A 12,185-nucleotide genomic window follows, 5' to 3' on the forward strand; every position below is an offset into this window, starting at 1 on the left:
CTCAGCTCTGCAACCACTAATTTGGTCCTTAGACTTCTCTTTGTGTGTGTGTGTGTGTGGGCGTAGGTGGGATGAGGGAGGGAGGGGGGGGAGTTGCACGCAGACGTGTGTAGCCATGTTGCTGTGGTGTTTTATCCCTGTATACTGTTTAATCTGTCTTGTTACTGTGTTGTATTTCTGTGACCTGCCAAGGGACTACAGATGCAAATTAGCTTAAAGCTACACTCTGGTTTAGTGCATCAAATGGCAACATTTATGTTTTAACTGTACATTGTCCCTTTTTAAATAAATTAAAATTGAATTGAAAAAAAGAAAAACAGACAATTTAGGCCAAAGAACCTTTCTGAACAGATTTTAATCTAAATAGTTGCAGTTTTGCCAACATGTGCAAACAACGTAAACATAGTAAAAGGTAAACAACACTCTGATAAAGTGTAGCTTTCAATAAACATGAAAGTAAAATATTAATGAAGACATTACTGTTTGTTTTATTCAACACAGTCATTTTAACAGGATTTTAAGTATCAAAACACTAAATAGCCGATTGAAAAGGGTCAAATAAAAATACAAACTAAAGTAACTGTTATCTCTTTTAGCAAACTTTGTAAATGTCCTTTGTTTGCGCTTTGCAGCATAGAACTGCAGTTTATAGAATGAGCCCCAGACGATCCTACGATCTCTGCACTTTGGCAGATCGTCTACACGCTCTAATCCTTCACCATCTAATATCGTCATATCGCCCAGCCCTAATTTCAACCTTTACAGAAAATGTTTCACACACTGACTCTTGGTGCTCCACCACTGACATGACTGTTGTCTCTCTCTGTGTCCTGCAGTAGAGCCAGGCCAGGCTGCCTCCACCTCCACCTCCTCCACCACCACCACCTACACCTCCACCTCACCAACACGAGTCAAACTGGAGAGGAACGAGAGGAAGCAGAAGGAACCTGGTAAGAAGAAAGATTTTTACATTTCAACTAGGGGTGGGCCATATGGCAAAAATATCATATCACGGTTTTTTTAAATGAAGTCACAATTTCAATTTCATCACGATTTTAAATTAAAAAAAGAAAAACAGACAATTGAACAGATTTTAATCTAAATAGTTGCAGTTTTGCCAACATGTGCAAACAACATAAACATAGTAAAAGGTAAACAACAACACTCTGATAAAGTGCACTCTTGTAACATAAAAGGTAGCTTTCAATAAACATGGTAGTAAAATATTAATCTAGATCTAGATTGTCTAGATTGTCTTTATTGTCATTGAAAAAAAGAATTCCAACGAAATTCACGTTGCTTCTCTGCTGTGATGAAGACATTACTGTTTGTTTTATTCAACACAGTCATTTTAACAGGATTTTAAGTATCAAAACACTAAATAGCTGATTGAAAAGGGTCAAATAAAAATACAAACTAAAGTAACTGTTATTTCTTTTAGCAAACTTTGTAATTGTTCTTTGTTTGCGCTTTGCAGCATAGAACTGCAGTTTATAGAATGAGCCCCAGACGATCCTACGATCTCTGCACTTTGGCAGATCGTCTACACGCTCTAATCCTTCACCATCTAATATCGTCATATCGCCCAGCCCCAATTTCAACCTTTACAGAAAATGTTTCACACACCAGGTCTTGGTGCTCCACCACTGACATGACTGTTGTCTCTCTCTGTGTCCTGCAGTAGAGCCAGACCAGGCTGCCTCCAGCTCCTCCACAGCGCCCCCCTCTGGACCCTCGCCTGCTCGGTCCACTGTACGCCGCTGTACTGTGCAGCTCGTCTCCCTGGGCAGCGTCCTCCCAGCGTCCTCCCAGCACCGGGCACTCCCGGACCAGGCTCCTTCCACCTCCACTGCTCCTTCCACCTCCACTGCTCCTTCCACCTCCACTGCTTCTTCAACCTCCACTGCTCCATCCACCTCCACTGCTCCATCCACCTCCACTGCTCCTTCAACCTCCACTGCTCCTTCCACCTCCACTGCTCCCAGGAAGAGGCAGCGGAAGGAAAAACATGGTAAGAAGAAAGATTTCTACATTTGTACATTTCAAACCTTTACAGGAAAATGTTTCACACACTAGCCATGTTTCCATCCAAAGTGATTCGAATTACTGGGAAATGTGCATTAAAAGAAATTCGAATCATGTGTGTTTCCATCTACGGACTTTGCACCCCCCCCCCTCCCGGACGGACGGACGGTCTGATTTGAACACATTAGCGCGATTTAGCGCATATGTTTATTACCGTCATAACGCGACCCGTGTGTGTGTGTGTGGGAGAGAGAGAGAGAGAGTTGCGCCGCCCCAGACTTTATTAATGATAAACGCTGGACGCGCTGGTTGATAAGTTTGGTTTTTACTGAGGAGGAACTATGAAGAACTGTGCAGTAATCACATATGAAGGTGTGTGGGGGCTTTTATTTTGCCGTGGCGATGCGCCACAATTAATTAATTGTTGTGTGACAGCGGAAACCCTGATGTTGTCTTGTGAGTGAACTGCAAACACGGGAGCAGACGGGGTGAAAGTGGCTACGTCACACTTGATTCGCATACAGCTGTTTCCATCCCATTCGAATCAACCAAAACCCGGCCATAGCGAGCGTATTTCATTTTGTGCGAATCAGAGGATTTTAATGCGAATCACAGCGTTTCCATCATCATTTTCCGATGCGATACATCTCGATGCATCTAAACAGCTGATGGAAACGCACCTACTGACTCTTGGCGCTCCACCACTGACATGACTGTTGACTCTCTCTCTGTGTCCTGCAGTAGAGCCAGACCAGGCTGCCTCCACAGCGCCCCCCTCTGGCCCCTCGCCTGCCCGCTCCACTGTACGCCGCCGGATGTTGCGGGCGGCGAAAGACCAGCGGCTCCTCTCCCTGGGCAGCGTCCTCCCAGCACCGGGCACTCCCTGCCACCTCTGCGGGAGGCGCAAAACAATGAAATCTGGCCACGCCTACTACGAGGGGGAGGAGTACTGTCAAAGGTCGTTGGGGAAAAAGGCCAAGACACCGGAGAAGTGGCTGAGGAAACAGCTGGTGAAGAACCCTAGCACTCTTCCCAGGACAACGGCCTGGAGGAAGAAGAAAGGGGAGGATGAGGAAGATGAGTGGTGGAGGGAGGTAAAGAGGCGAACGTGTCGGCACTGTGGCCAGCCAATGGCTAAAGTTTATGGGCACAGTCAATACAACTGTCGTGGCGGGAAGAAACAGTTCTACTGTGCCCTACATGACGGCATCTCGGTCGACCTCTGGCTGGCCCATAGGAGGAGGGAGGATGACCCTCAGTAGGACACCTGGTAGCAGCTAGCATCAGCGGGACACCTGGTAGCAGCTAGCATCAGCGGGACACCTGGTAGCAGCTAGCATCAGCGGGACACCTGGTAGCAGCTAGCATCAACGGGACACCTGGCAGCAGCTAGCATCAACAGGACACCTGGCAGCAGCTAGCATCAACGGGACACCTGGCAGCAGCTAGCATCAACGGGACACCTGGCAGCAGCTAGCATCAGCGGGACACCTGGTAGCAGCTAGCATCAGCGGGACACCTGGTAGCAGCTAGCATCAACGGGACACCTGGCAGCAGCTAGCATCAACAGGACACCTGGTAGCAGCTAGCATCAACAGGACACCTGGCAGCAGCTAGCATCAACGGGACACCTGGTAGCAGCTAGCATCAACGGGACACCTGGCAGCAGCTAGCATCAGCGGGACACCCGGTAGCAGCTAGCATCAGCGGGACACCCGGCAGCAGCTAGCATCAGCGGGACACCCGGTAGCAGCTAGCATCAGCGGGACACCCGGTAGCAGCTAGCATCAGCGGGACACCCGGTAGCAGCTAGCATCAGCGGGACACCCGGTAGCAGCTAGCATCAGCGGGACACCAGGCAGCAGGACTACCTGAACATTTTTTAAATTATTAGTGTGTGTGTTTTGTATTTTGTATTTTTTAAATAAAAGTTTTCAAGAGTAGAAATGAATGCAGGCTTTTTTTCCTACACATTTGTTCAGACACATGTCTCACACACTTGCACATGACTTGACTGTTGCACAACACATCAGAATCGGAACACTTTATTGATCTCCAAGGGGGAAATTCATTTGGTCACAGCAGCAACAGAAAAGATAACCACTTATAAATAAAATAAATAGATGAAATAAAATAAATAAAGGTGCTCAACGCTCCATTTCATTCGAGCACTATTGAACAGTCTGATGGCTGATGTAGGAGCCAACTTTTCAGCTTGTATCTTGTGCAATTTCTTTTTTGACCACACGGGTGCAGCACCTTTTCCTTTGGTTTGTTTGACCCCCCCCCCCCCCAGCTGAAATAATTAGTTGGGGCTCTCTCACACACTTCTTAATGGCAGTCAGAGGAAAGCCAGGTTAATCACTTATTTCGGTTGCAATGAATGAATGAACCTCACCCAAAGACAACAACCTAACACCTCCTCATTTTTACTGTTCTCTTTTTCCTCTGGACTCGAGTAGTAAAGATCGTCCTCCAGCCACCCATCAGGTGATTTCATAAGATTTTCTTTTTTGGATAGTCACCCAGGGTTGCCAACTTTTGGTCCTGGGCTGGAGTGAGATTCTGTTGGCGGGGGGGGCTGTCTATTATAATAATAATAATAATAATAGTAATGTTTAATGTAGATTTTCTCTCTGTCTCTCTCTCTCTCTCTCTCTCTCTGTCTCTCTCTCTCACACACATTATACCTGCAAACTGAGTAGAAGTGGATTAGGTGACAAAATATATCCCTCTAGGGGGGTCTGGGGGCACCCCCCCAGGAAAAAATTGTGATTTTAACATGTATTTGAAGCATTCTGGTGTACTCTGAGAAGAAAATAAAGGGAAAACACAACATTTGCTTCAGATAAGAGGGAAAAAAGCAGATCTGTGGTTCCTATCATGTATGAAACTGGTCTAGTGGGGAGCTGTGGCTTTTGGCCTGGACCAGCCTATTGACCCTATTAATATATGAAAGGACAGAACAGACACGTCCTGTGATTTTCAGTCTATTTCATGACATTATTACAGATATTACAGCCTGATGATACAAGTCAGGTCCTGAAATGTGTGTTTCTCTTCTGTAATAAACATTCTACATACCCATTCAGAGTTTGCAGGTATGGCACACGTGCATGCATGCGCACACACGTACACACACACACACACACACACCTGTTGCTGCGCTGTCTCTCTCTCCTCTGCTCTCTGGACTGAGCTGCCTGGCTGTACTTTTGTGCTACCCAGTCTGCATCTTGATTTTATAGTTGTCAACGGACTGGCCCAACCAGCCCGACCGCAGGCGTCAGTTCCAGCCGCGTTCAGTCTGAAAACATAACTCAGTCAGGTCAGGTTGTGTCTCGGGCTTCGCTCTCTCCCTCTTTTTTTTGGCCATCGGAATCGGACCAAGTCGGGTCCAGGCTTCAACACCCGCGGGTCGGGCCGGGTTAGATTTTAACTTTTAAGTCCGTGATTGTAGACTGTAGAGATGCCAGTTGCCTCTGCGCACCGCCGCTGTTGGTGGGTGGAGGGAGGGGGGGTAGCGGATCGACAACTCCCCGTCCTACTGTGCTGTGATCACAGGCTTGAGCAGCCGTCCAATCGACACGCGGATAAGCATCGCGCACACCAATCAGAGAGCCTATTGATGAGTGCCAAAGCTTGCTTTTTAAATTTTTTTTTTTTTTCCAAATCGCTTGATTTTGGCGTGAGAATTGTTTGAGTGGCGTGAGAGCGTGAGACAGGACCTAAAAGCGTGTGACACACGCCAGATGCGTGAGAGTTGGCAACCCTGTAGTCACCACAGGGAGGGAGAAAGGAGTGCCTAAACCGCTGGCTTCTGCGCCTGGGGAGAGTCTTGTTACAACAAGGGGGGGAAAAAGTCTAGTCGAGTCAAAAGTGCAGTTATTGCACTACTATAGCCTACTAAAATATGGCATTGAATGTGGGTGGGCGGGCGGGCGGGGGGGTTAGTATGGCAATTGATATGGATCAAATGACAGACTAATGGACAATCACTCGGCGATAACGTCACATACCTGTATGATTGAGGCTCCGGTCGAGGTGGAGCGGCTCACCGGCTGGCATTTCACATGTTGTGAAAATGTGAAAATGTTTGATTTTTGGTCAAAAAGAACTTTTCCTACACCAGCGAGCGTTAAAAATCTTTGAAAATCGGCTCTGGCCCGATTTTGACCAAACTTCTGCGTTGGACTCCCCTCGGCCCCCCAGACGACATATCCAAATTTGGAGAAATTTGAAGAAATGTGATTTTTGGAGAAATTTGAAGAAATTTGATTTTTGGTCAAAAAAAAACTTTTCCGAGGGGGCGCAGTGGGCTGGGAGGGAGGCAGCAGCCAGAGCTGCTCTGATGGAGTCTCTAACTCTACATAACAACAAAATTGAGGCAAATAAACAAAAATGAGGAACGCTTCACAAATTTGCGTGTCATCCTTAGGCACCAGCACAATCTTCTCTGTATTGTTCCAATTTCATGAAATGTGTTTTTCCTAGGGCTGTCAGAGTTAACGCGTTAATCGCGATTAGATTAATTAAAAAAATTAACGCGATTAAATTTTTTAATCGCGGTTAATCGCGGCCCATTTTGTCCTCTGTCTGCTGGACTGGAGGACTGGAGTGTGGGACCTCCAGTCCAGTAGGTGGCGGTAAGGCACCTTCAAGTTGGTTGCTACACAAATATACACAGTCTAACATATATCCACAGCTCCATCCATTCATTTTTTGATGGCTTTGTTGTAAACAAATGCACATGGCCATGTATTGATTTTTTGACGGCTTCTGTTGTCAACAAATGCACATGGCCAGGCAGAGGCGTAGCAAAGTAAAGGGCAATTTCCACTGGATGCAATTCGTTTCAATTCTGTGTGAGTTTCATGCATCATGTGTTATGATTAGGTACTAGGCCTGCTAGGTCTGGTCTAAAAGTTGTTTGTCTAGAGATTATAACACTTTGGAGGGTTGAAAGTCCAAAGCGCCATATATAATATTTTTAATAGAGATTAATCGCGAGTTAACTATGGAAAAAATGCGATTAATCGCGATTAGAAAAATTAATCATTTGACAGCCCTAGTTTTTCCACAATAACATGTTGTGAAAATGTGAAAATGTTTCACACAATGACTCTTTACAGCTGTAAAACATGTGTTGTGAATAAATACAGTGTGTAGTGATCCACTGTATTTTACCTGGCCATAGTCTATGGGAGCTGGGGTAGGTGATTTGCTCCCCAGGTTTTGTTTCATTGTGTATTAGGCTGGGAAGGTTATCAATTATCCTTGTTGTTTGCGCACGGGGACGTGCGGACCTGTAATGCATGAATGAATGTTTTCTTTTGCTGTAAGTTGCGTGCGTAATGCGTAGTGCGTGTTATTCCTAATATAATCATAAGTTGTGTGTACAAAGCTCCTGTATGTGGAATAGAAATTCTTAAGGAACAAATGATTGATTTGTATGAAAAAATAATTAATAAGAAGACTGTATTTGTATGTGGGGATTTCAACATTGATTTACTAAACCCACAGGGTCATACGGGAACAACTGACTTCATTAACACCATGTATACTGTTGGGCTATTCCCAAGGATCACTAAACCAAGTAGAATTACTAGGTCCAGTGCAACTCTAATTGACAATATTTATTCTAATATCATAGATGCAACTGTAGGGGGATTGTTCATCCAAGATATAAGTGATCATTTACCAATTTTTACAACATTTCAGCACAATCTAAGGGGAAATACTGGGTGGAAAAAACTAACAACATTTAGATTGAGAAATTCAGAAACAATGGAGTCATTAAATATGGACTTGATGAGACAAACCTGGGAATCTGTTTATGTTGCTGATGTAGATGACGCTTATAATTCATTTTTAAGTATATACAAAGAGTGTTATGATAGAAATTGCCCACTGAGAACATGTAGTGATAAAAGTAAAAAAGAAAATAAGCCATGGATATCCAAAACCCTACAGAATGCAATCAAAAAGAAAAATATACTATACAGAGAATTTATTAGAAGTAGAACAGATAAAGCTGAAAGAAGATATAAGCTATATAAAAATAGATTGACAAAGATAATTAGGATAAGTAAGGAGAATTACTATAGTAAATTAATGGAAGATAGTAGAAACAAAATCAGAGAGACTTGGAAAGTAATTAACAGCTTGATTAGAAAGAACAATGGAAAAGCTGACTTCCCCCAATCCATCTTAAAGGGAGACATTCATATTTACGATAAGGAAAATATTGCTAACGAATTTAATAGTTTTTTTGTAAATGTAGGACCGAGGTTGGCAAGTGATATTGCCCAACCAATTAATATAGACGAAGTAAGTAATTTGACAGAAATGAATGTAAATAGTATGTTTCTCACAGCCACTTATGAAACAGAAGTCATGGGGATTGTCAGAGCATTTAAAAAAAAACGGTCTACAGATAATAATGGTTTTGACATGGCCTTAATTAAGGACACCATAGAAGGTGTGGTGAAACCTCTGACCTATATTTTTAATCTTTCACTCAGAACGAGAATCTTTCCAAATGAAATGAAAACAGCTAGAGTAATTCCCTTGTATAAGTCTGGTGGAAAAGATCTTGTGACAAATTATAGACCAGTTTCTTTGCTTCCGCAATTTTCCAAAATTTTGGAGAAACTATTTGTCATAAGACTGGATAGTTTTATAGAAAAGCATAACATCCTGAGCGAGAATCAGTATGGTTTTAGAACAAACCAGTCTACTGGATTAGCACTTATGAAACTCATGGATGAAATAACCACCGCCACAGACAACAAATTACACACGATAGGAATTTTCATTGACCTTAAAAAGGCCTTTGATACGATTGATCATGGATTATTAATGCAAAAGATGTGTAAGTATGGTGTCAGAGGGGTAGCTCATTCCTGGTTGTGTTCTTATTTAAGTAATAGATGGCAGTATGTATCCTGTGATAAAACTGATTCTGTGTTACTAAAGGTTAAATGTGGGGTCCCGCAAGGGTCAGTGCTGGGGCCAAAATTATTTATTTTGTATCTGAATGAACTTTGTAAAGTGTCGAAATATATGAACTGCATCCTTTTTGCAGATGATACAAATTTCTTTTGTTCTGGGGACCAGTTAACTGATATAATAACTACTGTTGAAAACGAGATGAAACTTGTAAAGAAATGGTTTGATGTAAATAAGTTATCTTTAAATATAAGTAAAACAAAATTTATGATTTTTGGGAACCGTAAAACAGATACAGTAGTTAAATTGAGAATAGAGGATACAGAAATTGAAAGGGTGTTTGAAACAAAATTTTTAGGTGTTATTATGGACCATAAACTGAATTGGAAAATGCATATTAATCATGTCAAATCTAAATTAGCTAAATCAATCGCTATATTATATAAGGTAAAAGATATGTTGAACCAGCGTGCTTTGTATATTCTGTATTGTACAATGTTTGTTCCTTACATAACGTACTGTCTAGAAATATGGGGGAATGCATATTCTACCCATACTAAACCGATCTTTATTCTTCAAAAAAGAGCTGTAAGGATTATCACTAAGTCAAATTATAGAGAACCATCAAATGAATTATTTATTAAATTAAGAGCCTTCAAATTTATGGATTTAGTGGATTATAAAATAGCATTGATAATGTACAAAGTATTTAACAACTTGTTACCTTGTAAAATTGTAATCATGTTTAAAAAAAGGGAATGTAAATATGAGCTCCGAGGGAAACGTATGATGGAAAAAACAAAGTCCAGGACTAAAATAAAAGATCAGTGTATTTCTGTAAGGGGTGTAAATATATGGAATGCACTAGACGATGATCTGAAAATGTGCCGGTCAATGTATGAATTCAAACGTTTGTTCAAGAAAAAGGTATTTGATAAATATGAGAGATGTGGTTGACGTAACTGACACTATTATGGAATTATGTTTTTGGGATATTGTGCAAAACAATATTATTTCTGTTTGATGTTTTGAATGATGTGATCTGATGAAGTTGATCATGTAAGAAGGGTAGGCGAAAATAAGCGAGAGCTTCAGCCTATTCCTTTTCGGTCGGCTCTTTTCTAGTTGAGTTGATTTTTTTGTTTTTTTTTTGTTGGACTTTTAACTTTGAATGACCTGACCGAAATAAACACATTTTCATTCATTCATTCATTCAATGCGCACATGTGCATTAAGTGGAACCGAGGGTTTAAATGGGGAAGTGACCTCGGGAGGAGGGGGGAGAGAGAGACACACAGTCGGCGTTTGGACGGCTGGCGTGGCGGAAATTCCGAAGCGGCACATTGGATTTACTTTGTGGATTAACCGGTGGATCATAACGGCCCGTTTGGACACCGCACGGCCCGTTTTCAGCCAAGCGGGACGAGGGAGAGGACTGGTGGTCACCTCGGAGGAGCCGCGGCGTCTCTCCCGTGTGGACAGTAGGACAAACAAACTCTCTCTCACTCACCCTCACCACGTGCCAACACACACACACCCACACACACACCTGTACGAACATTGACTGTGCGCTCGCGCACCCCCCCCCCACACACGCATACACGCCGGCACGGACAGTGACTGTGCGCTCGCGCACTCACACACAAATACACGCCACACGCACACACTCAATCCCACAGCTGGGACTCGGACTGAATGGACAGCGGGAGGGGGGAGGGCTTTCGGGTTTTGTTGATCTGATCTGTGTGTAATTGTGTATTATTGGCCGCCCCACGTTGGGTGCGTTTTGAGTTCAGTGAAATACAGAGACTAAGACTAAGTAGCGACTTTGTTCATTGTTTCCTTATTGTTTCCCCTGACGCACCAGTAGCGCAAACCTAGGTCCGCCTGCAGCAGTGAGGCGTTTGTGCCAGTTCCCCTTATCCTTATTAAAAGGGGAATTGTTACAAGTGTCTCCTGCTGTAAACAGCTGATTGGAACAGATCATATCACATGTTACAGTAACAGCTGATGTGACATGAAACCTTCACTCAGAATCATTTGAAGCAGAAAGAAAAAAAGTCTGCATGTAAACCGGCAAAATGAAACTAATTACTTTCAAATGACAGTAACTCATAATAAGTAATGTATTATATTTTGGATGTAACAGAACATCCGTTATTTCAGCATACACAGCCTTCAGAGCTGTGAATGAAATCAATAGAAATCTTTGCAAAGTAACACAAATGAATGCAAATTCATCCAGAGGTCCATGAGCTGTCCATCAACTCCGTGTGAGAGAGAGAGGGGGGAAGAAAAGCTCTGACTGGTTTAATGTTCAAACATCTGGACCCTGAATATGAGACAACCTGTGGTTTTCAGACTTATGACAATACAACACATATATATCCGGCCCAATACGACTTAAAGCAGAAGTAAGTGATATATTTGTGTTAATCTAAGTCTTAAATAGTTGTATCTTCCGACAGCAATCACTTCTATAGAGTGTTTGGTCTGAAACACGGGTCTGTCAGTCACTCTGCTCTGCTCTGAGCCCAGGAGAAAACATTTATCGTATCCTACAGTTTTTATCCAATGAGGAGAGAGAACGGCATGCAGGGCTGTGTGTGCAGCCAAGGAACGCCGTGAATGTGGCGACGTAGGGACGAGGACTGTTATGGTGCGTTCAAGGAAACTCGTGTTTTTCCGACCTGTGAAGTGGTACCAGTTCGATCTGGTACGAGTTCACGGGTCAGAAGTTACGAGTGGCCGTTATAGTGACTTTCACCGGTAAAACAGGTCGGAGAAACACGAGTGGGTTGCCTGGAACGCTACAAAGTCGTGACTTGAAGCTGTAATTTACGATTTCAAAAGCCTGCCTGGAACGCAGCATTAGCGAAAACGACCGGATCGCTTACTTCTGCTTTAAATATAAATGTAGGTGTGTGTATTTACATTTTGAAGGTGTCATTGATGAGTTTCGAACCCGCTCCTCTCTGGAACTGAGTGTGATGGCCATAGACCAACACGTTCTCACCCCCAGTGCGTCAACAGCCTGACGAACGGTCACTGTCCCTCATCGTCACATGTCTGACTCATTAGGTGCCCGTTTTTCGTCAGGTTTTGACGCGCTCGGCTTTCAGTTGATTCCAATGCAGTTCCCTTCGCGGCGATATGTGACGCTCAGAGCAAGTGATCCAGCCGACCGGCTGCGGCACTGACAGACGCTG

General features: G+C 43.3%; 1 protein-coding gene and 1 pseudogene across 1 annotated transcript in view; both read right to left on the bottom strand.

Annotated features, from left to right (window-relative positions):
* Window positions 1–12,185, bottom strand: part of LOC146980516 (uncharacterized) — a 528,771-nt gene that overhangs the window by 183,330 nt on the left and 333,256 nt on the right. The window lies entirely within an intron of this gene.
* On the bottom strand, window positions 6,423–6,522 carry LOC146980610 (U6 spliceosomal RNA; annotated as a pseudogene).

The sequence above is a fragment of the Trachurus japonicus genome, chromosome 9, assembly GCF_045865225.1.
Source record: "Trachurus japonicus isolate A0001 chromosome 9, Traja_1.0".
Taxonomy (NCBI): domain Eukaryota; kingdom Metazoa; phylum Chordata; class Actinopteri; order Carangiformes; family Carangidae; genus Trachurus; species Trachurus japonicus.